This window comes from Pinus tabuliformis, chromosome 8 (assembly GCF_031772625.1).
Source record: "Pinus tabuliformis cultivar Carrire ecotype Pingquan chromosome 8, CPIR1, whole genome shotgun sequence".
Lineage (NCBI taxonomy): Eukaryota > Viridiplantae > Streptophyta > Pinopsida > Pinales > Pinaceae > Pinus > Pinus tabuliformis.
In genome coordinates, this window is record NC_142294.1 from 2,036,495,175 (window position 1) to 2,036,521,571 (window position 26,397).

Here is a 26,397-nt window from a genome sequence, read left to right on the forward strand (position 1 = left end):
TGTTTTGGTTTATTCCATGAGACCTGACATTCACGCTTGGAATATGGCACGGGGTGATTGGCTGAAAGAGATATTTGATTCAACACAATCTATGGTTGGGTGGTTCATGAAATTCCCTGACTTGGTTGGTATTTTCACATGTTAATATGAGATATTTCATTATTGTGATCCATGAACATTTGTAGTGATTATGTTGGTGATATTATGGGTGAGTTTCCAAGGTTTCTATGCTGGTTATTTTCTGGTTATATGTCAATTATATGATGTATATTATCTATGGCTCTTTACATGCTTTGATGAATACATGAATTGTTGATGAATGCATGCATTAATAAGTGTTGTTGCAGCTAGCTAGAGAGGGTTTAGAGCCTTCTCGATGATCCTCAGGTGAAGACTATCAATTTATGATTAGATATGCATTCATGACTTGTAGCTTACATGTTTGCCATGTGTTTGACAAGATGTTTGTTATTTTCTAGGCAATCTAGGTCAAGTTCTTCTTCTATGTTTGAATGTGTAGCCTTGTTGTTATGTCATTTATGATTCTGAGAAGTTTCAGGGAGTTCTGGGTAGTGGTCTAGAGGTTGGCCTAAAGAGGTGGCACTGATCCCGGGACCGCATGCTCTGAACTGAAGATTTAGGGTCACAACCGCTACAGCGACGCTTGTGAGTGCGATTGGAGGCTCACAACCGCATGCATGCCTTGTTGTGGGTGCGGTTGGGGGTTAGGTCAGTGAAAATACAGTTCCAACTTAGGATTTTGTCATCAAAGGTGGTGGTCTGACTTCTGGGTGACCTAATGTCCTGAGGGATGTTTGTGAGTTGTCAGTGTGTTGGTTTGTAGGTCCCAACTTCTTAACTGGAACTAGAAGGTCAAGTCATGTCATAGTAACTCTTCGTCTCATGTTTACCTTGGTAGACCGGTGAAGTTGGGTAAATGTGGGAGGTGGTTGGTTATAGGTAAGGATTTAACCTCCATGAAATATTCTAGAATATTCATAGTATACACAAATCGAAGGTTGAAATTTATCCCTAAAGTAGTTATGCTATTTTTTTCCCTTCTAATTAAATTGACTAATTAAAAAAAATTTATATGAACAAGTGTCATATGAAATAATTCATGGTTTTCTCAGCATGTGGTATTGATAAACCATGGTATTGGTCCATGGTATTGTAGCAAAACTTACTTATAGATTAAGAATCTCCATTTTAAAGTGGAGGTAAATATTCATGGTTAAGAATCTTGTTCCATGTTTTTAATATAAATATGTTTAATTTATATATTACTTAGTTTTATAATTAATAATAATAATAAATTTGTAACTTAATTAGTTTTTATTTTTATTTTATTTATTTATTTTTATTTTTTTATAATTTAGCAAAGTAAGATATAAAATAAAATAAGTGTTTTGATGTTTATTATGAATTGGTCCTTATCAATATTTAACAACAATTTAATTTATAGGGTTAAACTATATTAATTATATATATATGTTCATAGCATTTTTCTAAAAAAAAATTAGAACAAATAAATAAATTAAATTATTAATAATTTGCGAAGTCTTCATTTCTTAATGAATGTTAATTTGTTTTCTTGTTTTTAGATTTTAATAACATAAAAAAGGAAAATTGAATATTTTTTAACAAGTCATCATAAATAAATTAATTTTTACCTCAATTTTGGGTAAGTTATGGATATTATACCTTTTTAATATGGGACTATGCCACTCGATATAAATTCATAGTAGCTAGTGTCATTTGTTTTATAATGATCATATGGGTATATTGCTTGGTTTGTTCTATAATGTAATTGGTATAAAGGGTGCATAGGTTCCTTACACAAAAATATTTAAAACATTTCATTAGCAAAAATATTTAAAACATTTCATTAGCAACAAAAGTCATTGAATTAATTATTCTAACAACTCGAAAAGCTATTTTATAGGTTGGAATGGAATAATTGTTTGTTAAAGATATATATGGTTGGATTTAGTAATTTTGGTTAATTTATTGCAAAAATCCTTGTTAAACAAGGCAATACAATATTGCCTCTTCCTCGTTTACAAATAGATCATTGATTGCTTGAAAGACAATTTTTTTTTCTTCAAGGAAGAAGATGATTTTGTGAACAACATTATACAGTTATATTGCTATGTTCAATTATATATACAATATAGTTTTTGTTTAGGTCATTTCCAGCTCAAAGTTTGAAGAGAAATAATTATTGGGCTATGTCATATTAAAGAGTCTCCTTGCAATGATTACTAAAAGTATTTTTTCTATATTTTGATATATTCTGCACCCATTTTAGGTTTTGGCCTCAAAATGAGCAAGTTGGGTTGAATGGCCTACCTTTTGTTTATGAAAAAGTTTGGGTTGGTAAAGGAGTGAAAGCAAAACTTTACCATACATGTTTTTGGTACGTTTACAAAAGAACATTGCAAGATGGTTCAGATAGCATGCATTGAGCATGATAAATATTTTGTTTAAACTCAATTTATTACCCACACTATGGGGAGAATGTTAGTGACGTTAAACTTGGAATCTACTCCAATTAATAGTAAAGGTTATGAAACATACTCCAATTAATACTAAAGGTTATGAAACATTGATCCAAATTGTTAAAAACACTTATGGAGATGGTTTTGATTTTTATTATGGTTTATATATGTATAGTAACAATGCAATAGAGTAGTGAGAGAGATTGAATACTGCTTTTGATGCTTTAAAGAGATAGCTCATAGGGAACATGCATTAGATAGTTAGGAAACAATGATTTCAAGTAGTGAGTTGGGAGGAAGCGTCTCAAAAAATTTCAAAGTTTATTGTGATGCAAAATCATTACTCTTTAGGGAATTGTTCTAGCGAGAATAAGATAAAGGAGTTATCTGGTGTTTCAATAAAGTTAACTAGTTATTTTCAAATTTCTTTTTGACCCATGTTTATTCATAGAGTTTTTGAATCTACAAAATTTAGATCTTTCTTTCACATATGTTTTGTATATATTTGTTAATTGTAGTCCTATTATAGTAGAATAGTGAAATTGACCTTTCCATTTTTCCCTAAACAAATTTGACCTTCCCATTATTTTCTTATTTGTGCCTTAGAATAGAAATAGGTGGTAGATGTTTAGAAAATTTCATTATAGGATTTTAGAGTATAAGATGTGATAGATGAGAGGAACAACATATTACTTCTTATAAAGCAATTAGATATTCATCGACATCCATCCTTCCATTATGAGTAGGGAGTTTGAATTCTTCCATAAAATGCTTGTTACTAAAAATAAATCCATGCTCTTTTAACAACTTATACCCCCACCCCCCAAATCAAACCATTGTTTATCCAATTGGAATGATCTTTAGGGCCTATGTTTTGTTATGTTAATTAATTGGTCAACATTGCTTCAGAGACTACAATTTTCCAAAGTATTATACTTTTTTTTTTTTTTTCTTTCATTAAAAATAGTTTCCTCTAAGTCCGGGATCTCTAACCTTGGTTAAATTAGTGAAACCACGTTTATCCATAGTCATCTCAACCGAGCCATGTTCATTCATGGTTAAACCATGCTCACACACAATCAAAGTTTATTGTTTTTTAATAATAATAATAATATTAATTTGATTTAAAACACATTTAATAATATTAATAGAATTCAATAAATTTTATTTAGAAGGTTTAAAATTGTTTAATGATATTGATATTAATAATTTTTTAAAAGTTTAATGATAAAGTTTTATTAATAAGATATTATATTTAATAAGATTTAAAGTTTTTATTAATAAGATATTATTTTTAATAATATTTAAAGGTTATTTAATTTTAAATAGGATTACTAAAAATTCTTAATAATAGTATTAATATTTACAGTAATAAGTTTTACTAATAATAGTAATATTAAAATTTTTGAATAAAGTTTAATATTTATATTTAATCAGGTTTATGGTTTATTTAATATATAATTGACATCATAATATGATGAATAAAAATTTTCATGGAGAAAAAATTCACGTCACATTATTACAAAGAAAACTCAATAGTGCAATATAATAATCTATGTCGCAATGTGACAAACAAAAAATTAACATCACAATATCATGATTTGGAATCAACAACACAATGGGATGAATGAAAAAATGTCATCACATTATGATTAACAAATAACAATGTTATAATTTTACGACATATGCAAACACAGTCAACCTTTGTAGCCAACCTTTAGAGCCAATGTTTAAATTGCTAACCATGGTCAAACTTAGTCAACCATATGTTTGACATAGTCAATGATAGTCAACCTTGTTCAGTCATAGTCATCCTTAGTTATTCTTAGTCGACCATATTCAGATATTATCAACCATGATTGACCATAGTCAACCTTACTTAGTGATAGTGAAGGTTTACAATTGTTTAATATTATTAATATTATAAAACTTTGTTGTTATTATTATTAAAGTTTACTATATTTATATAATAATATTTATATTGATAAGGCTTATTAATATTAACATAAGGTTTGTGAATAAGATTTAGTATTTATATTTAATAAGGTTTAAGGCTTATTTAATTTTTAAGGTTTTTTGATATATAAATTTTAATAATTTTTTTATAACTTTTCTCAACAATGTGATTATTTTTAATTATGATTATACAAGCTCTACTATTTTCAACTATGGTCACCATGGTAATCCACAGTTAACTTGACCATCCACATTCATATATAGTTAGACATTAACAATCATGGTCAATAATGTTCATCTGTAGTCAACCACATTTGACCATAGACATCCCTGTTTAAAAATTAACATCACAATATGAAAAATAAATATCAACATCATAATATATTAAACGAATATCAATGTTATAATTTTAAGAACAAAAATCAGCATCATAATATGATGAAAAAAATTGGCATCGCATTTGATGAGCCAAAAATTTGCATCGCAATGTGACAAACAATAATTAACATTATCATGTGACAAATAAAACATCAACATTGTAACGTGATAAACAAAAATCAAAGCATGGTTTATCATGGTTGACTAAGGTTTACTATAGTCAGTCATAGTCATCCATGTCTTGATCCTAGTCAACCATAGTCAATCATGGTCAACCTTATTCAACCATTAGCAAGCATCGTCGTCTTCAATGAACCGTAGACACCATAATTTCAACAATGATCAACCATAGTGACCATAGCCAACCATGGTCAACCATAGTCAACCATTGTTAGCCATAGTCAATGTGGTTAATCATAATTAACTATGGTCACCATAGTTTACTATGGTCACCATAGTTTACTATGGTCAGCATAGTTTACTATGGTTAACTATGGTTGACCACAGTTAACTATGGTTAACTATGGTTGACCACAGTTAACTATGGTAACATGTAGATAAATATGGTCAACATGGTCAACCATCATCAACATTGCTGACTATATTTTCCATGGTCAACCATCAATGATGATAAACCATGATAAACCATGGTCATCTCATGTTGACCATAGTCAACCTTAGAAAAACATGGCCAACCCATCCTCAACAAGGAAAATCATGGTTAGAATGGTCAAACAAGCTTAATGAAGATCACAATGGTTGAACATGGTCAACCATGGCCATTCGTTGTCAACATGGATGACTGTAATCTATAATAGAAAACTATGGTCAACCATGGTCAAATTAGTCAAACCATGTTCACCCATGGCCAACATCATCAACCATGGTTAACTTACCCAACCATAGTCAACCATGATCAAATATGAACAACCATGATCAGTCATAATCTACCATAGATAACTATAACTGGCTTAGATCCATCATACATCGGATCTATCATGCGCCAAGAGGGATCAAATCCCTCGAGATGCAAACATTCTTTTTGGAGTGTAGAACTTGAGGAAAGGTTTGCACCTCGAGGTATTTGATCCCTCTTGGCAGATGATAGATCTGGTGTTAGATGGATCTAAGCTAGTTCCAGTTGAGGGCAACAATGTCACATTTTTAGGTTATCATTATTATGTATATATTTGAGATTAAATTCAAAATTCACATTATTTTTTCTTTGCTTGGCATGACCATATCATTATGTTCTTTAATTTAGTCTGTGTTGCTTGCCTTGAATGGTTTTTACATCTTTGTTTGGATGCTTTGAGTGGTTTGTGTGTTTATGTGTTTGGATTTGGATGATAATGTTTTTGAATGTTATAGTTTCTGTGTTATATTTTTATATGTGTATGTAATTTTCTATTAGTAATTAGTTGGTGATGAAGAAGGGATACAATCTTGTCAATAGTTTGTAGGAGGATTGATATCTCACATCTATTTCATTTAATTTTATGTATCACAACTTCTGAAAACTAATTAATTCTCAATAGTGTCCCTCCAAGTATTACTAATTATATCTTGAAGATTAGTTTTAATAATTTATTGCATAAATATTACTCTTGAAATAATTTTTTTCTTTGCTAATGTTTGAAATAATTATTTCCTTCAAGAATATTTTAATGATTTTTTATCTATAGTTTTTTTTTCCCATAAGAAAAGTCGTAATTTTATTAATGAAAACAAAATTACATTTTGTATATGCTGAGTCGCATTTCATCTGCAAGTCAAATGACCTCAGATCAGGGGTTCGATAAAAAGTTTAATGTACATATGGGGAGAAAATCATGTTTTCCTCCCCTTTTTCTTCTCGACCTTGCGCCACTCCCCTTGAGACGGCATCGTGGATACAAGTTGAAGTGGATTTTCAGCGCCTGGTCGGGGATTTTCCTTGTTAGAATCAGAGGTGTCTGATGTGTGTAGTCTTTTGGTTCCACTGTTTTCCATTGTATCTGGCATCTTTTCCAGTTGTGATTCCATAGGTCCTTGTGGAGATGTCTCCTGGATTTCTGCTTCTTTGTCTATTTGATTGTTCTCATTTGGTATGGGCTCTTCCACATCAAACTCCTCCTCTTCAGGATCTAGTGGGGGAAATTGCCAACCCTTGTGTTGTTTCCCTGTTTTCTTCTTTCTTCGGATGTCTTTTTTGTCTTCAGGACATGTATTTTGTAGATGTCCTGTTTTCCGACATATTTTGCACCTAAATGTTGTGTTTTCATAGTCTAGTGTCTATGTCCAGCTTCGTTGTTTATGCTTCAGCTGTATGCGGTCCGGTAAGCCTTTACTGAGATCTACTTCCACACAGATGCATGCGAATGTAAAAATTATTTCCTCCACTCTTTGTGTGTCCATTTTAATATATCTGCCAATGGTGTTGCCTATACCAACAAGGACCTGATGGTCCCAGAAGTGCAATGGGAGGTTGTGCAGACGGACCCAAACTGGCATCCTGGAAACAACCATAGTATTGGCATCGAATTCCGGAAACCATGGTGTGATGAAGAGGCCCGTAGATCCCCAAAACCATGGTCCCTCCTGTAGCACAATGTCTCTTATCTCTGTTGAATGGAATTTGACAATGAAAAACCCCTTGGAACAGAGGTGGATCTCACAGTGTAGAGTCCAGTTTGTGAATATCCAATGGAAAAGTTCAAAAGGTTTTGGCCAGAAATAGTTGAATCGACAAATGATGGCGTGTGATTCAAAATTATTACATGCCTCATCGGTTTCTGGTATATCTATATTTAGTTCTGGGATATAATTCAGCTGCTCCACAATGTATGGACTAGGTTCTGTTCCAGCTTGCTTTGGGACCACTGTAGGAGTTTTTCCCCCTTGTAAGACGTTCTTAAAGGATATTCCTCCATTTTTGTGCTTTTGATAATCTGTGTTGTTTTTTGTTTTTGTGCTTGTCCCACTACCTCCTTCTATTTCTTTTGTTGAACTGAAAGTTTCTGCACCACCTCGTAGCCTCAGGTTGAGTGTTATAGTAGATTATGACATAATGTTGTAATCCAAAATGGATCTGAGATCGTGTAGGGTTCTTCCCCCATATAACAGATGTTGTAGTCCAACTGGGTAGCCAATTTGTTTGGCAATGATATTCTTCAGGTTCATAACATAGTCTGTTGCAAGGACCCAAATCAAGGAAGACTTCCCCGAAGGGGTTTTAATAAAAAATTTAAAGCGATTAGAAGTTACCAAGGAAGGGGGTTCTGTTGTCCTCTGGGTCGTGCAGGACCATGTAGCTTCAATGTCTCCATAAAGCATTGTAGTCTGTGGGTACTCCTCTAGCGTCTTGACGGCCTTGACAGAATTTCTAAGAGTTTTGGTCGACCCTCGCGAGGAGGTGAATACATCTTCGTTTCAAGCAAACTGCAGAACCTTCTTAGGCACGCGAGCAGCCACGATCCCGACATCTCTGGGGGCGGGCACCATTCTGACTGTTCCGGAGCCACATTTACCTGTGACCTTGATAGGTATGATGTGGGGTTTCCCAATCTTGTTACCCCAATAACCCCTCCTCACGGGAATAACCGAAAACTTGGCCAAAATAATGGCTCTGTGGCTGGCCGTGGCCACCTCTTTGCTACACTCAACACCAAGCTCGACGCCTCTATTGCCTCCTGGCCTCCACTGCTGCCTCCTTCACTATTACCCTGGACGAAAGCTCCATCTGGGCTTGTAACATCTAGGACCTTGGTTCTTCCGCCATTCTCATGCTCGATCGGGTCCTCGACGACCTCTCCCTTAGCCAACAATTGAAACCCATTGGAGTGAATCGAAGTCTGATGCACAAATAGGTCCTTGCTGCCATCATCAGCGGTTATGAAACCATAACCCTTAGTCAAATCAAACCACTTAACCTTTTTGGATCCCTTTCCCTCAGACATGGTTTGAATCCCTCAAAGAACAACCAACACAGAACTCGGTTTACCCTTATCTATAGTTTATTCAGGAAAGTCAAGAAATAATGTATTTTTGATTTTTTTTAATGAGTGGCTAGAATTATAAAATATTTACATTATTTGTTTCTCCAAACACATCTCCTTCAAGAATATTTTGAGTTGTGTTGAATGTTTATGAATATATATGTTCCTCTCATAAGTATTATGAATACATTATTATATGCAATTATCTATTAGTAATTTTGAATATATGTAATTGTCTATTAGTAATTAGTTGGTGATGTAGAAGGGAGACGATCTTATCAAGGATTAATTTTCACTTTGCAAGAGGATTGATTCTGCACATCTATTTCATTTTAATTCTAGATATCACAACTTTTGACAGCTAATTAATTCTTAACAGTGTCCTTTTAGGTATTACTATATATCTTGAAAATATTTTTTCTTAATGATCTACAACGTTAATATTAACGACATCTAATGCATCTAATACAAGCAATCAAATAAGACTAGAAAACAACATCTACACTGAAATCAATGCATCTAATGCAAGCGCTCGAATGAAATTAGCAATCAACATCTACACTAAAACCAATGCATCCAGTTAAAGAAATCAAATAGGATTAGAAATCCAAATCTACACTAAAATAAATGCATCTAGTGCAAGTAATAAAAAAGGATTAGAAATAAAAATCTACACTGAAATCAATGCATCTAGAGCAAACAATCAAATGGGATTAGAAATCAACATCTACATTGAAATCAATGCATCTAGAGCAATAAATTGAATAGAATTATAAGAAAACATTATCTACACTGAAGTGAATGCATCTAGTGCAATAAATATTCTTCCCTCTCTCTCCCCTCCATCTAATCTTGTTTTTTTTTAATAATTTACAATCTCAAGATTAACAACATCCAATTCATCTAATGAAAGCAAACAAATAGGATTAGAAAACAACATCTACACTAAAATTAATGCATCTAATGCAAGCAATCAAATAAGATTAGAAATCAACATCTACATTCAAATCAATGCATATAGTGCAAGCAATCAAATATAATTAGAAATCAAAATCTACACTGAAATCAATGCATCTAGTGCGAGCAATCAAATAGGATTAGAAATCACCATCTACACTTAAATCAATGCATCTAGAGAAAGCAAAAAAATAGTATTATAAATAAAAATCTACACTGAAACCAATGCATCTAGTGCAAACAATCAAATATAATTAGAAGTCAACATCTACACTGAAATCAATGCATATAGTGCAAGCAATCAAATAGGATTATAAATCATCATCTACACTGAAATCAATGCATCTCGTGTAAGAAATTGTCTTCCCTCTCTCCCCCCTCCATCTATATCTATATCTCCCTTCATCTCTCCTTCTTTGTCTCTCCATCTCAGCCCCCCAAACACACACAGTCTCTCTCTCCCTATATATCTATCTCCTCCACCCTCCCTCCCTCCCTCTCTCTATGTCTCTCTTCTTCCCTCTCTTCACCTCCCATCTATATCTCTATCTCCCTCTACCTCTGCTTTGTCTCTCTATATCACCTGCAAAGCATACCCACTCTTTCTCCATATATATCTATCTCTCCCTCCCTCTCCCTCTCACTCTCCCTGTCTCCCCATTATATTTATGTTCCCTCCTACTCTCCTCTATCCCTCTCTCTCTTTGCCTTATCACTCCCCCTCTCTCTCTCCACTTTTCTCTCTTTATGTATTTCTTCTTACCTACCTCTCTCCCCCCTCCAACTACCTCCCTCTCCCTCCCTCTCTCCTATTTGTCATGTCCTTTCTCTCTTCCTTCCTCTCCGCCCCTTTCTCTCCCACCTCACTTTATCTCCCCCCACCTCTCTCTTTGCCTTCCAATTCTGTCACTATCTCCCTCCCTCTCTCCTCTTTCCTTCTCCCCCCCTTCCTCCCATCTCTCCTTATTTGTCTCTCTATATCAACCTAAAACATACATGCTTTCTCTCCATCTCTCCCTCGTCACTCCCTCTCTCTCTCCACTTTTATCTCTCAATGTCTTTCTTCTTAACACCCCCCCTCTCTCTCTACCTTCTAACCTTGTCACTATCTCTCTCCCCCCGCTCTCTCTCCCCCTCTATATCTTCCCTCCAACCTTGTCACTATCTCCCCCCTCCATCTTTGTGTCTCCCCCTCTCTCTCTCTTACCCTTCTCTCCCTCTCTCACTCATATTTTTCTCTCTCTCTTCATTCCTCCCCTTCCCTCCCCCTCTCTCTCTCTTACCCTTCTCTCCCTCTCTCACTCCTCTCTTTCTCTCTCTCTTCATTCCTTCTCTTCCCTCTCCTTCATTGTATCTCCTCCTCTCCCTTGTCACTCCCCCTAACTCTCCACCTCTATCACTCTATGCCTTTGTTCTTCCCTCCATATATATCTAGAGTTAATATATCTCATGACATATTAATATATATTATAATATAACAAACTGAATATTATATTAAATTTAATATTGCATTAATCCAAAGTTATTAAATTCAATAATACTAATATTATAATGTATTAATATTAATATTATAATATCAATATTAGATTTAATGATGTTTTTTGCATGGCATGATAACAAAATTTATAATAAAACTACATAAAATTAAAATTTTCAAATATTACAACTTTGATATGGAAACATTTATGTCCTTAAATATTTTGATATAGCCCTAGGATATGGCTTTTCCTTTTAAAGATTCATTTTACAATTGTTTAGTTAAAAGAAATATTAAAAGATTTTGGAGAAGATTTTCGATTCTTTGTGTTGAATTAACCTTTTTCCTTTGATTTAAAAAATGACATTTGCTTTAGTAAGAGTAAAAATGTTTAAAATTTTACTCAAATTGGAATTTGAATGTGGTAATTTTTTCTGTTAAAGGTAAATTTACGATCCATTCAAATTCACATATATGATAAAGGAACTATTAAAATCATGGGATAATTTACTATCCATTCAAATACATAGTTATATTTTAATAACTAATCTTAGTCCATTAATAAGATTAAAAAGTTATATATAATTTAAGATTGGCCGACATTTTCGAAAATTATTTTTATTATTTTTTGAGGACGTGACATTCTTACACATCAGGGTCATACTGAGCTGTAGAATGCGCCTCTCAGTGCAATTAGTTATGGACAATAATGGTCATCCATAGTCAAATCTATATTGATCATAATAAATCTTCCTGAACCATAACTTGAACATATTTATCCATAGTTAACCATGGTCTACTAATTCTCCTTATGCACATTAGTCATTAACTAGCACAACCACATTGGTAAATGTGGTTGATATACACCAATCGACGACGTTTCCACATTTTATACATCTGCAATTCATCATATTAAAATGCTGCCAATCAATGTATATCAAAAACATTTTGCAAATGTGGTTGTGCTTATTAATTCCTGATAGTATATATTGTTTGATTAAGACTTCTACAATTTCTTCCTTTGTGGTTTTGTCACATTAAGTAATGTGGTAGAACAATGATACTCGAGTTAGCAAAAAAAGTTTAATTCAACAAATTGCTTTTAAGAATATCGAAATTGTTTCATCTAATAAGTTATCTCTTCTAATGCGTAAGTACATTAGTTGTGATAGAGTTGAAAATTCCACGAGGGCTTCACTGGGGAGCAATACCATACCATATGCATTCATATTGGGGGATATATATTGAGGAAAAAATGACATAATATATTAGGATATATAGAAGGTAAAGGGTTTTTATATTGGTAGGTATAAAAAATGGAGCTCAAAGTTAATGAAAAAATATAGGGGTATAAAAAATGTTAATGAAAAAATGGATACATACAATATCTATTGAAAGTAGGGTTTTTTTTAATTGGGAAGGTGTATTGGGTTCGTATTCGCAGGGGGTTGAATAATGTGATTTTTAGAGGTATTTTCCAATATGTAGTCGAATTAAGGGTATTGTTTAGTATGCCACGAATGCACGAGATATGTCAGAGGTTCATTGCGTGAAGCCCCCGTGGAAAATTTACATTAATTTTGGACAACAAAGTTAGAGCCTATTGAAGGTTGCTATAATAGAATGGTAAAATGTTGAAGTGGGTTGATTATAAAATGATGGCCAACTTATTTTTAAGTAAGATTTCAACCTTGTTAAATTGTCTTTACTTATTTAAAAAAAAATATATTAGTGAATAATTTACATAAAAATTCTTATTTCTTTATTCTTTTTTTCTTTCATTCTTTCTTCTTCTTCTTTCTTTTTTTCTTCTTTTCTCTCTTTCTCTCTCTCTCTTTTAGCCCAAGGAAATATTTGGAAAGATCCACCTTAAGGGATCACATCCCACTAGTTTATTAGTAGAGCCTAACCTAGAGGGCGTCGAGGAGAATTGACCTCGTGACCTCCCATTAGCCAGGTGCTTTAGCAATGGGAACTTAACCAATTAAGCTAATCCGCGAGGCTAGAATTTACATAAAACTTATATAGAAAGACAGAAAATATCGAATTATTAAAATAAATGTCAAATTTGTAATATTTTATTAAAAGAATATATTGAGATATTTAATAGCATTTCAAAATTTGTGATTTCTTTGTGTAATTGATATAAATTTGTGTAAAAAATTGTCATTTCCTTTAAAATAGTTAAAGCTGATTCACTGAGGTTAAAATGATTGAACATGGTTAAGCATAATTACTAGGGTCAACTATAGTAAATTATATGTTGATCATAATAAATCTTTCCCAATTATAATTAACTTAATCATATTTAACCACAAGTGTGGTTAACCAAACTAGATCCATCTTAACTCTGAGTCTACCAAGTAACTCTAGGTCTACCAAGTGCCAAGAGGGATCAAATCTATTTTCACTCTAAAATATGTTTGCTCCTCAGATTTGATCCCTCTTAGGGCTTGGTTAGATTTGGATTTAAGACAGATCTAGGTTGGTTTAATTATTAATTATAATTATAATTATTAATTTTATTAATTTTTATTTTTATGCAATTTTACTGCATCAAAATGTTTTAATTAATAATTGTAAAATTAATTATTGTTTTTATTTTTATTTTTATGTATTTTAACTTGGTCAAAATGTTTGCAAGACAGGACATTACAATACCTCTTCCATACTAGGGTGGAGAGTGCCTCTAAGCACAATTAACCAGGATCAATCATAATTTACTAATAATCTCTACACTATTAATAATAGAACTACATATATACAAATGATTGATATATGCATAACATAATTAAAATGATTGGACATGGTTAATCATGATCACCATGATGAACTGTAATAAATTGTATATTGATCATAATAATTATTTCTCAGATATAACTATGACAACCATACAGGGAAAATTTCAAGGATGAAAAATTATCTTGAAGTTTAAAAACATTGGTGAATCTCACTCCCTAATATGCAAACTATAAAATGTTTATTGATAGATTTGTAAAATTATTCAAATTTAAAATGGTTTTAAATATAGTGTCTCTGTAATGTTGGCAATATTTAAGGTAAAATAATTTTATATTGTAAAATTTGGTAGAATCATTTTTATAAAAATGGAAATTTGTGAATATTTTTTGTGAAAAAATCATGGAAAGTTAGCCCACCTGCGAATATTAGCCCCTAAAATTCCATGCAACATCTTAAGTTGTTAAAATTTTAAAAAATATATTACATATATGTTTTTAAATTATTATTATTATTAATTATAAAAAGAATTAATATAAGTGTTAAACATATATACGTTCTAAGGGGGTAGTTCAATTGGTGATTGAAGTAATGTGAAGACCCTTAGGTTTTAAAATTTTTGACACTAGGAGTGCTTGAATTGCGTTTTTCATGGTGGAAACAGATTCAACATCATCCAAAACCGGTGGGGAACCCAAAACTTTGAAGTTTGACAACTATAACCAAGATTTCGAAAAATTAAAAACAACCCCTCTACATAAGAATTAATATATAAGTTAAACATGTATATGCATTTAAAAAAATATAGAACTAGATTCTATGAATCTTTCAGGCATCAAAGAATATTCTCTGTAACATTCCTCTCGAAAAGCATGCCATCAATAAGCCTCTTGGAATTGCGTCATGGTTCCGCATTTCTCAAAGTTCCGTGGTTCGGGTTCAGCACCTACTTATGGCTCTAATGGCCTCTGAATTCCTCCAATCCGCCTTAACGCTCCCTGGTCGATTGGTTGGAGAATTGTTAAATAATACTTTTTGTGGCGGAGTTAAAAAAGTGGACCTTTGTTCCAATGGTGAGGAGCTAGAAATAGAGGCGCGAGGTCGTGTGTTCAAACTTGCTGACCCCCAACATAGACTAGCGCGTTAACCTTTTTTACCGACGGATGTACGTTTTTGGCACGTTATTGTTACAAACTGGTGGTGGTTTAATAATGGTCAGTGGCAGTCACGTGAGGTTCCAACGAATATTTTGACATTACATTTAAAATAGTTTTTGTTTAAATATCGGGCCGCTCGGCAGGGCCGACCCATGTGGATCAGGCGGGTTCGAGCCCCACTGGCCCCGACGTTGAATTCAGTGGCATGGGCCACGGGGCGGGGTTCCCGGTCAGCCAAATCCCGACCCCAAATATGTGTAACTGTGGTATTGTGGAGCAGGGGTGGCGGAGGTGATAGCCCGCCCCCCATACTTTTCTTTTATTAATTATTTTTTTTAATAAAAAACACAGTTATTTTCAATTTTGTCTAAAATAAGGGTTATTAGATAAATTAACCATTTGACAATTTTGCCCGCCCGGTGGTCGGATTCCGTGCACTGGGTCTCCACCATATTGTAGAACCACTAAACCTAGCCCACATGCCCACTTTGACCAAAATTTTGACGGGCTCTATCTCCCTCATACGAGCTCAGATTTGAGTGTCGTTAACATCATTGGAATCAGGACAACAAGCACTATGCTTTGGTTTTGGTTCGAGAGCAATCTGACCACTTTGAATTTTGAGCTGTTATAAGCCCTCTTTGTCCTCTTAGTGTCTGGAGAAACCGGGATCATTCCTCCCCATTGAGGAGCTTTTGGTCCTCTTAAAGCATGAACATAATCTGCAACTGCTTCGTACATTCTCTGCACCACAAATGTCATGACAGGTCACCCTTCCTTCTCCTTCACCTTCGTTCTTTAGAGCCATAAACGATGAACTGACACTTGCATCCTCTACAAACCTCTAGTACAATCTTTTGCAAATTATATGCTTAACTACATGACCAATTATGACCGAATCATCCCATACTTGCCGCAAGTTAATAACACATACTTTGTGGTCAAGTTTACATCAAAATGCAAACAATACCTCAGCTATCAACACAAGGCCAAAACATCATTGTTGCTTGAACAAGTGATGGAAAACACATCATCACTTTTACAATGTATATTGCAACAAATGATTTATAAAAATATGGACATGACAAGCTAACGCATCTAGAAAAACCATCTCTCACTTATCAAAGTGAATGGGTCATCTCCCTGTGGTGGCTTCGCTTGTCGATCAACTTTTTCAACTTGTTTTTGCATGGGCGCTTTGTCCTTAAGGCGCTTCTATGGATGGAGCCTCAAACACATGGATCTTTGATGACCACCTCTATTACAATGACTACAATAAGTCTTCTTCCTCCAGACCTGCTTAACATGCTTCTTTCCTTGTTGTGGAGAAGGCCTGTCATGCCTCATCCTTTCTCATGCTGCCATTCTCTTCTAGCACTCAACAAACACATGGTTATGTAAACCACAAAAACTACATGTTTTTCGATTCCATGATTTATGTTCATCATTAACAACATGCTTGTAATAAAAATGAACTTTGGAATATTGAGAATGTTTATACCTTTCCTGGTTTTCTCTAGTGCAATTATGACGATGAGAGCTTGCCTCGACTCTTTCTTTGCAATGTGCACTGCCATGGGATGATGGTGATGTGTTCCCATGATTCTCTTTCCTCGACGGTTTCAACAATGTCTTGAAAGATTTTGACAACTTTGAGAATTCTCCTTCGGTGTATCCCAAACCTGCAAATCGAGGTCTTTGCATGACCTCCAATGGTTGAGTCATGCTTTGGCCATCAATACCAAGTCCTCCTCCTTTGTACCCCATCTTGGTAAGGAGTCCCATGCCAGTTGTTGTAATCGACAGCTCCACATTTCCAAAAGAAAGAACATCACGTGGAGATGAAGCTGAATAATGATCGATATTGTTTACCTCCATTGTTGATTCAGAAACAGGTGATGAGGGCTTCTCTAACCCTTCTTTGCACTTCAACTCCTCTAAGGCCTCTTCTGTGGCTCGTAGCTAAAGCTGCAGTCTCTGCTTCTCCTCTCTCTCTTCTTGTAGAAGCCTCCTCAATTCAGCATGCTTTGCTTGAAGACTCTAGTCGTTGCACTTCAATTCTTCTAGGGCCTCTTCCGTGGCATGCAACTGAAGCTGCAATCGTTGCTTCTCCTATTTCTCTTCTCATAGAAGCATCTTCAATTCAACGTTATCTTCTTGAAGGATCTGGTTGATCTCGTCATTCGAATGATGAGAAGACAATGAGGGTGATGAATGTTCACTAGAAGGGGTAGATGGAGCATTATCATCTTCTCTTTCTTTCTCCCTTTCCTCTATTCTCTTCTCATAAGCTTCATACATTATGTCCACAATTTTGGACATCCTTAGTAATTCCTCATACATTTCTTTGTTATCCTCAATTGTTGCACATTCAGGTTTTCACACTCGCAATTCACATCAGCGAGAAGACCTTCTCTGATACCAAACTTGATCTAGGTTTCGTTGGCTACCAGGATTATCCAAGATCTTTACTTCTGTGATGTTGTTAGAATTTCATTTAAAAGAGCATAAATAACCACATTTGCATGCTTAAATAAGAAGAAACCAAAAAACATGACACATTTTATAACGAAGTTAGTCCAGTGTGGATTACGTCTCCGGGCTTAGTGTCAAGATGGCGGAGGACGCTTCATATATTGCTGGAAATGATGATGATGTACATGGAATACTATTTGTCATAGCAAGGACAGACACCCTCAAACAGGAGTGGCTTGTCTCTCCACGAGACGTTCCGCTTAGAAGACTTCTCACTCAATAAGGCTTCCTCTCAGCATGATAACTTAACATGATCTCACACAATGTGGCAATGAGTATCCCTTCAACATAGTTACACGGGGATCTCAACAACAATACATAGAAATATAAGCTAAATACATCTCACCTAAGGTGGAAATAATGATCCCGCAACATAACATCAATTAGGGATCTCAAACATAATACATCATCTCCGCAATTATGAAGGAAAACACGACATGACTAATTCATGTCCCTTCACCTTTGAAGTTGGCCTAAAAATGGAATGCTCATCTGCAAAATTTGACTGCACCACTGAATTTTTGTCGCCAAGAAGTGTAAAATCGACTATCCATTTTTCAAATTTCGACACCGTTAAAATTTGGGCCTTTGGGAACCTTTTAGATTCCCCGTGATTCTCCAAAGATTCTGTTCTCTAGGATGACTTGAGATCTACAACTCAGATAAAAAATATGATCTTTCCATCATGATCCTTGCGAGAATATGACACTTTTGAGTGTAAACTCGGCTGCATTCTGACTTTGTCGATTTTTAACCTCCAAGGAATCTGGAAGATTCCCTCATGATTCTTTAAAGATTCTACTTTTTCAGGAATCTTCAAATCTGCTGCTCAAATGGTGATTATGATTTCACCATTGCGTTCCCTATGAAATTCTGGTTAATGACTGTAAACTTCACATCATTCTGACGAAATAAAAATTTACCTCCCCAGAGAATCTTTCAGACATAAAAGAATATTCTCTGTAAGATTCGTCTCGAAAGGTATTGTTATAGACATTTTTGTGCCTTACAGCATATAGCATGAAATGTCAATAATCTGAGGGATCCAAAGTCCCTAAACATGTTGTTCTTACCCTTAGAGGAACAAGGTCAGCAAACCACAGCACTGCAAATCAGTTCTCCACTGAAAGACACTCAAAAACAGGTCAATTTTGGATCAAAGCAGCTGCTCCACTAAGCATCTGCGCTGAAAGACAAAAGATCCATGGTGTACCTACGCTGCATAGCAAGTGCAACAAAGGCTACCTGCGCTGGGCGTACTTTGACATGTGGAGGAATCTTTTCTCAATGTGCGAGTGCCCAGGAAGCTTCCAAAATGACACTTGGATCAGAAGATTCGCCTAATGATGAGTTAAGAGCTTCTAAAACTCCAAGTGGAGGGTAGAAACTCCGAGTGGACTCAAGGACTGAAGAACAATTGGAGTTGAAGAGGACAACAAGTCACACATCAAGCTGACTTATCTTCACTCCAAAACTCTATATAAGGATCTCATCCCACGGGATCTGGGAAGCCGGAATTTAGTGCAAAGAATTGCTGTTGGTTTACAGTTGTGAGCATTGGGTGATTGCTTGAGGGAGGTGAAGAAGAGATTTCTCTCCGTCGGGAAGGTGATGCTGGATTGGACCTCTCATGGTTGTATCACCGCCTGAACCTTACTTCCATATATTAATAAAGCATTTGAGGTTCTTCTATTCGCATGTGTTTCAATGGTGTATTGTCTTACTTGCGTCTTTGATTTATGCTAATCCTTGAATCGATTATGAATGCATGCCTCTTGTAGTTTCCTTTTCTTGTCTTATTTGCAGGATCTCGTGTAGCTGGGCCCGTGAAAAGACTTGGATCTGGGAGCAAGCGGCAAACAAAGGAGATTGGATCGACCATTTGCGCAAGACATCGGTAAGTGGATCTCTCCCTTTTATCTCTTGCATGTCATAAAGAAGAAACTTTAGATAGCTTTGCTTTCAGCTGTTGCTAAGGAACTGTCACCCTTAGAGTGGGTTAGGGTCATTCCGAGTTGGATACTTTCCCCCACAACAGACTGGCGACTCCACTGGGGATCGTGTCTTGTTGGTAGCTTGTGTTTCTTGCTATTCATTTCTTAAACAAAGGGAGTACCGAATCGAACTGCATTCGAGTCCTTCGAATGCAAAGTAGAGGGCAGCTACTCTAGCCCAGTGCTGGGCATGTTTATGATTTGAAGAGCTGATCCACAAGGACTCTTTTTAGCTCTTTGTGATAGTGTTCATCTTCCTTTAATCATCCTCTAGTGTATACTTGACTGATAGCCTCTGATTTGGCCAAAAACCATTGATTTTTGAGCAAACTGTGACCCGGAATCTGAGAGAGACGAGAGTTGTCTCATCAGTGCAGCTGCAACAAAGGCTACCTGCACTGCAACGCAGGTCCCGAAGGGGCTACCTGCGCTGCATCTCAGATTGACAGTGCAGCACCTGCGCTGATCCAGTTTTGCCTTGTGCAACTGGGGTTCCCCACTGTCTGTTGCCCAGTTTTCAGTATTGTTTTTGCAGCCTGTTGTCAACCTGTATACCCAGCTGAAACCACTTCTCTTTGCCTTCATTCCGCCTCAGTTGTATGAAGAAACCGTGATTGTTCTTATTGTATTTCTTGCTGTCATTCACAGTTTCCCATAGCGAAAGTGAACTAGTCTTGCTATGACCTCTTGGATCTAGACCTATGAGAAAGTGTCGTTGTGATTCTAAGAGTTAGTTTATTGCTGTTCATAGCTGCTTGAGCATTTGCTTTCGTTATATGGTTCGAATTTCAGTATTTCTTGTGTTGAAACGAGTGAATCTTAAGGTGTTCTTTTGATTATTGGACAAACACTTGTTTGCTTTCGCTTGAAATTGAATTCGAAATTATACAACAGCTTTCTTTTTGTAATACATCAACATTAAGGAAGAAGAAAAGAAATACTTGCATTGTGCATGTGCATTTTGACAGTTTGCATGTCGATTTAGGAAAAGTGCATCAGTGTGTGCTCTATGATCTGTTTGAAAAGATGATGTCTTTCTTTTCCTTCAGTAGTTAAGGTTTTCATAAGTTGAAAGAATTGAAAAAGCTTGCTTATCATTCTTAGACTGCATTTAGGAGTTGTATCATACATCACGTGGTGATCCATAAAGGCAAACTGCTAAGCAAGATCAACCTAAAAAGAACTGAATTTATCTAACAACGCTTTGAAACATAACGAAACACAGTAGAGGTCTAGGTAGAGACGTGAACCGGCGTCGTTAAACATAGTGACTGTCGATCTCTACGAAGGTGGGTGATTCCTCCTGAGGGACGATAGCACTAATACGGACTTGTGCCCCCGCGTACCGTCGCGTATATTGGGGGACCCCTATAGGAACAAAGCCTTTATCCATAGGAAGCCGTGTCGGCCGCCCTACTGATCGCGATGCAGTGAACACAGCATTCACGAAGATCGACCACTCGTACCGTAAAACGTATTCTGTGGTTTCGCGAAAGGTTTGGCACACCCTCTGCCTAGAACTCCAGAGTAGTTTCTTTTGGCCTTTTTCAAACTCTATAACTGAAAAAGTCCATCCGAGCATTTGTCACTTCGGGCTCGTTAATACATCGAAGGAGACTAGAGTCATCTTTAGCTTTTTCTCGACTCTTAAAAAGTGAAAAAGCAAGTTGTGTCTTAAAAAGCGTCTAAAATTAATTCAATTCGAAAACACATTTTACCCTGTGCATTGTTGGTTGATCAAGTAATCCGCAACCGTGGAAGAAAGTCAATCGATGAACCGTCGTTCGCGGAGGCGTACGAGTCAACCGTCTTTGTCTCCGGAATCGAAAACAACCCGGGCAAAGCGATCTCGTTCAACTGGTTCCAAATCTCCTGTCAAAGTTAGAACAAGTGTTCCGACGACATCTGAGGTTCCGGTTACTCCAAACATTTCTGGAAACCCTGCCCCTATTGAAGAAGTTCAACAGCCCCAGAAGGACAGTAACACTGATCCTAGTCTGAGAGCAAATACTTGTGTTACTGAATCAGTTCCATCAGTGATCGGTTCAGAGAGTCTTGCTCCTCAAACAACTGTCGCTGTCGAAACAACCCCTTCTTCGGCACCAGAAATATTCTACGGACCTGACGGTCTTCCTCTTCCACCCGGTCTGATCGCAATAGAAGAAATTGTAGAAGATCCGCAAGCAACTACTCCAACACATTTTGGAGCAGGGATCACTCTACTTCCTACTGCATCAGAAGCTAGCCTATCACCCAGAGAAGTTCCTGAAGAATCACTAGGCAATCTATTGGATAGACTCAAAATGTCTGAACAACCGTCAACATCTAGGACTGTGCCAAATGACACAGCGACAGCAGAACTCCCTGCAGTCATTCCGACAATGTTCGCCGGCATACCATCTGTCCCTAACTCTCAACAGCTGGAGGGGGTCCCTTCGGGGGCCATGACGACAGTATGGTCTGTTCCTGTTTGTTCTCCCGGGATAATACCCGGTAACTCCTATGTTGGAACTCAACAGATTGATCCTTTCGGAAATCAGTTTGGGCAATCCGGTCCTCGAGGTGTAATAAATCCTCTCGGTTCCGGACCACCACCGTATGGGGGGCAATATGCTTTTTCATTACCCCCTCCGGGAGGTTACCCATACGGGAGTTCACAACCATACTCAGGTTATACTGGAATAACTACAAGTGGTTGGATACCTATGCTACCCCAGCAACCAAGAGTTGTGTATTCTATGCAACAACAGATGCCTGTGACGAACATCCCGACGACACCAGCAATTGTGACTGTGTCGCAAGTTCAAACGATACCTGTTGCATGTCAACCTCAGTTTTCTCAGGTTGTAATGCAACAACCCTTTGACCCTGCAACCCAACCACAATCGCCGACTGGCGGGGCGACACAAGCACAAACGGGTACCCTTACCCCTCATCTTGGCCCAGTGGTAAGCATCGCACAACAACCAATGGTATCACAACCATGGTTGGTGCAGTATCAACAACCGCAGTTCCAGCAAGTGTACCAAGGTACCGAGCAGCAAATTTTTGCGAACAATGGACAACCGTACCTACAATACGGTCAAAACCAACCACTTTACAGTGGGGTAGTCCATCAACCGTATCAATCATATCAGCATCAATTACATTATGCTGGTATGCAAAGACCAACTGCTCAGGCGATTCCATCGTATCCTGGGTACGCTTCACCTAACCTGAGTCAACAGCTGCCATTCGTGGCAACTTTGGAGTTACCCGATTTACATCGGTTGACAAACGATCCGATTGCTTATGCCCCTTGGTGGCCAGCGATTCCTCACAAACTTCCCTCCGACATTCCTAAATTCAATGGAAATCCAGGTGAAGACCCGTCGAATCACGTCATGACCTTTCATCTATGGTGTTCATCGAACACTCTGAACGATGATTCGATAAGACTTCGCCTCTTCCAGAGGACATTGACAGGTCCGGCGGCCAAATGGTATATAGAATTGCCAAGAGCCTCTTTCGACAATTTCAGCTCCTTAGCCACGACTTTCTTAACCCATTTTCAATTACCTATCAGGTATGAAACAGGAACCGAGATACTGACCAACTTCAAACAGACGACAGCTACTCACATATCTGATCATATACATGAGTGGCGTCGCCGTCGTAGGATGGTGAAAACATACGTTCCTGATCAGCTATTAGCTGAATGGTTTATAAAGTCATTACTTCCAGCTATAACGGAAGATGTGGCCAAGGGGGGAGTCGTAACAGAGGAGCAAGTCATTGCTCGTGCTCAATATTTAGACTTGGTATATACTCAGTCTGGCACGCTCTATGACAAAATACCTGATGCCCCCAGACCTGAATTTTCAATTCCTCCCCCTCCTAAATCGAATATTGACTCTCATGCCGGAGATGGCGTGATTGGCACTGCAAGCGCGAAGTCGAAAAAGGCTTCACCTCAGAAAGCCCGTAAGACTTCAGATCGAAATGCCCATGAAGAGATTCTTGCTTCGGAAGTAAATGCCATATCAGCAGATAAAGGCAAAGAAACCAATCAACCAGGAAGCAAGAAGAAGCAAAACAAAGGGAAGAAGAAGCAACAGGATGATCCGTCACCTGAAAAAACTTCTTCTAACTCTCCTGAGAAAGGGAAAAAGAAATGGCCCTGTATGATATGTGACGAAGATCACAAGACACAAGATTGTCCATACAAAGCTGAGCTCAAGAGATTCTTTAAAAGTCCAAAGAACCCAGCTGTGTTGACTGATCCATTTCCCAATCCAGGTCAAAATATGGTTGATAGTGGAAATGCTTCCCCGTCGCAAGTGCTGATGTTGTCGATCTCTAAGCAGCAAAATGATGCTTTGATTTCGACAAGGAACAAAGATTACGGGAATCCGCAACTGTCAAACGAAAAAGGTAAAGATCAACCTAGTAGTTCGACAACAACTTCGACAGAAGTTGTCCCACCCATAATGCCAGAATTAACGATAAAACCACCTAAGGGTGTAGTACACAAGTCGACGTTTAATCCTCGTGCCAGAGCGGCGCAGCATTATAACATAGTAGAAGATTTGGCTCAATCGCCATCCGCTATGTCGACTCTAGAAGTACTACAAAATTGTCCATCCCAAAGGCAGGCATTGTTATCGGCAATAGGGGGGGTTGATCCTAAGGATTCCAATCTTGTGTCCTTTGATCACAAAGGGTATGACCCTCAGTTACCAGCTCAACTAGCTTTCCTTATTCAAGTGAAGGCCCTCAACAAAACTGTTCACAGAACAATTATTGACGAGGGGGCATCGACATGTATTATGTCAATGAGCTGCTGGAAAACGCTAGGGTCACCAACCTTGTCGAGATCTTCGACAACACTAAAGGCTTTCGACGGTAGGACATATACCCCTTACGGTATCCTAAGTAACTTGAAAGTTGAACTAGGTGGAAAAACAGTAGAGATTGATGTTGAAGTCATAGATGGAAATCTGGATTACAACATCCTACTGGGAAGACCATGGATTTATGCCATGGCAGCTGTCGTGTCGACTTATTTTAGGAAGATCGCATTCCCGTTTGAAGGAGGGATTACGGTCGTCGACCAACAGAACTTCCTCCTTAATGGTTCACAAGTTACGGGAAGCATTCCCATGATCCATGAAAGCGACCATTCAATTCAAGATATAGGAGTAGGCCTGTTGAAAGACCCCACGATGATGGGGACTTTCTCGCTACCAAATCATATGTACATAGGAAATGTACCATTGGTGGCTACCTGCAACATGATATCTTCCACGAAGGTCGCAAAAGACAAAGTCATCATGGATCGGGCAATGGTTTTGCACCCGAGCCCAATCGAAATATTGTAGCAATCAATGTTTCAGGCATGGGAGGCGAGCCCAAATCAATGCTCGTCAAGCGTTTGGGTAGATAGGTCAGGAGAATGTGGAACCCCTTTGGATCCTTGGTCACGAGTGCATGCAAGTGACGAAGGAATCCTGCAATCAATGATGATTGAGGGGGCACCATGGGATGATAACCACCATCGTTCCCTTCCAAAGGAAGATACTCAAGGCGACCTGTATCACCCTTCAGTATTTGAATTCCTAACAAATACTGTAAATACGGTGGATTCCGAGAGAAACCTATCCAATATAGAAGAGACTATAGCCATAAATATCTCGACCAAAACAGACATTGTAGAGAATATTTATGTCGGCAAAGGTTGTTCCCCTTCAGAACAAGAAATATATAAAGCTCTTTTCCGCGAATTTAGAGATGTCTTTGCTTGGTCATATGATGAAATGCCAGGCATTGACTCGAGTATCGTTGAACATGAAATTAAGATGTATCCTGATGTCAAACCAGTAAGACAACGGCTTCGGCAGGTGCACCCCAAGAAAGCCGCTGCCATTAAGGCGGAAGTTGAAAAACTCCTCCATGCTGGTTTCATCTACCCGGTTCCTCTAACCGATTGGGTATCGAATATTGTCCCTGTTATGAAAAAACAAGGAACAATACGAGTGTGCGTCGATTATAGGGATGTAAATCAAGCTTGTCCAAAGGACAACTACCCTACACCCTTCATCGACCAGATAATTGATGAATGCGCCGGATGTGAAATCTTTTCGTTTATGGACGGATTTTCCGGGTATAATCAAATTAATATCCGCCCACAGGACCAGTCAAAGACTGCATTTATTTGTCCGTGGGGCACATTCGCTTATCGAAAATTACCCTTTGGTTTAAAGAACGCAGGGGCGACGTTTCAGAGAGCAATGAATTATGCTTTCCATGACATCAAGAACATCGTTCAACCTTATCTCGACGATCTTCCGGCTCATTCGCAAAAGCGGACTGATCATCCGCATCATTTAAGAGCGATATTTCTACGTTGCCGACACTACAAGATAAGACTCAATCCGCACAAATGTGTGTTTTGCGTCGGTTCTGGTCGTTTACTTGGCTTTATAGTCTCCAAGGATGGGATTCGTCTCGACCCTTGCAAGGTGCAGGCAATCATTAATTTGCCTCCACCTTCGAACTTGCTTCAGATTCAGAAACTCCAAGGGAAAGCAAACTTTCTGAGGAGGTTCATTCCAAATTACGCAGAACTTGCTAAAGGTTATACCCGTCTCCTGAAAAAGGATGTACCTTTCGTCTGGGACCAGGTTGCACAAGCTTCCTTTGATGCTTTGAAAGAAGCGCTAGTCAAAGCATCATTAATGTACGCCC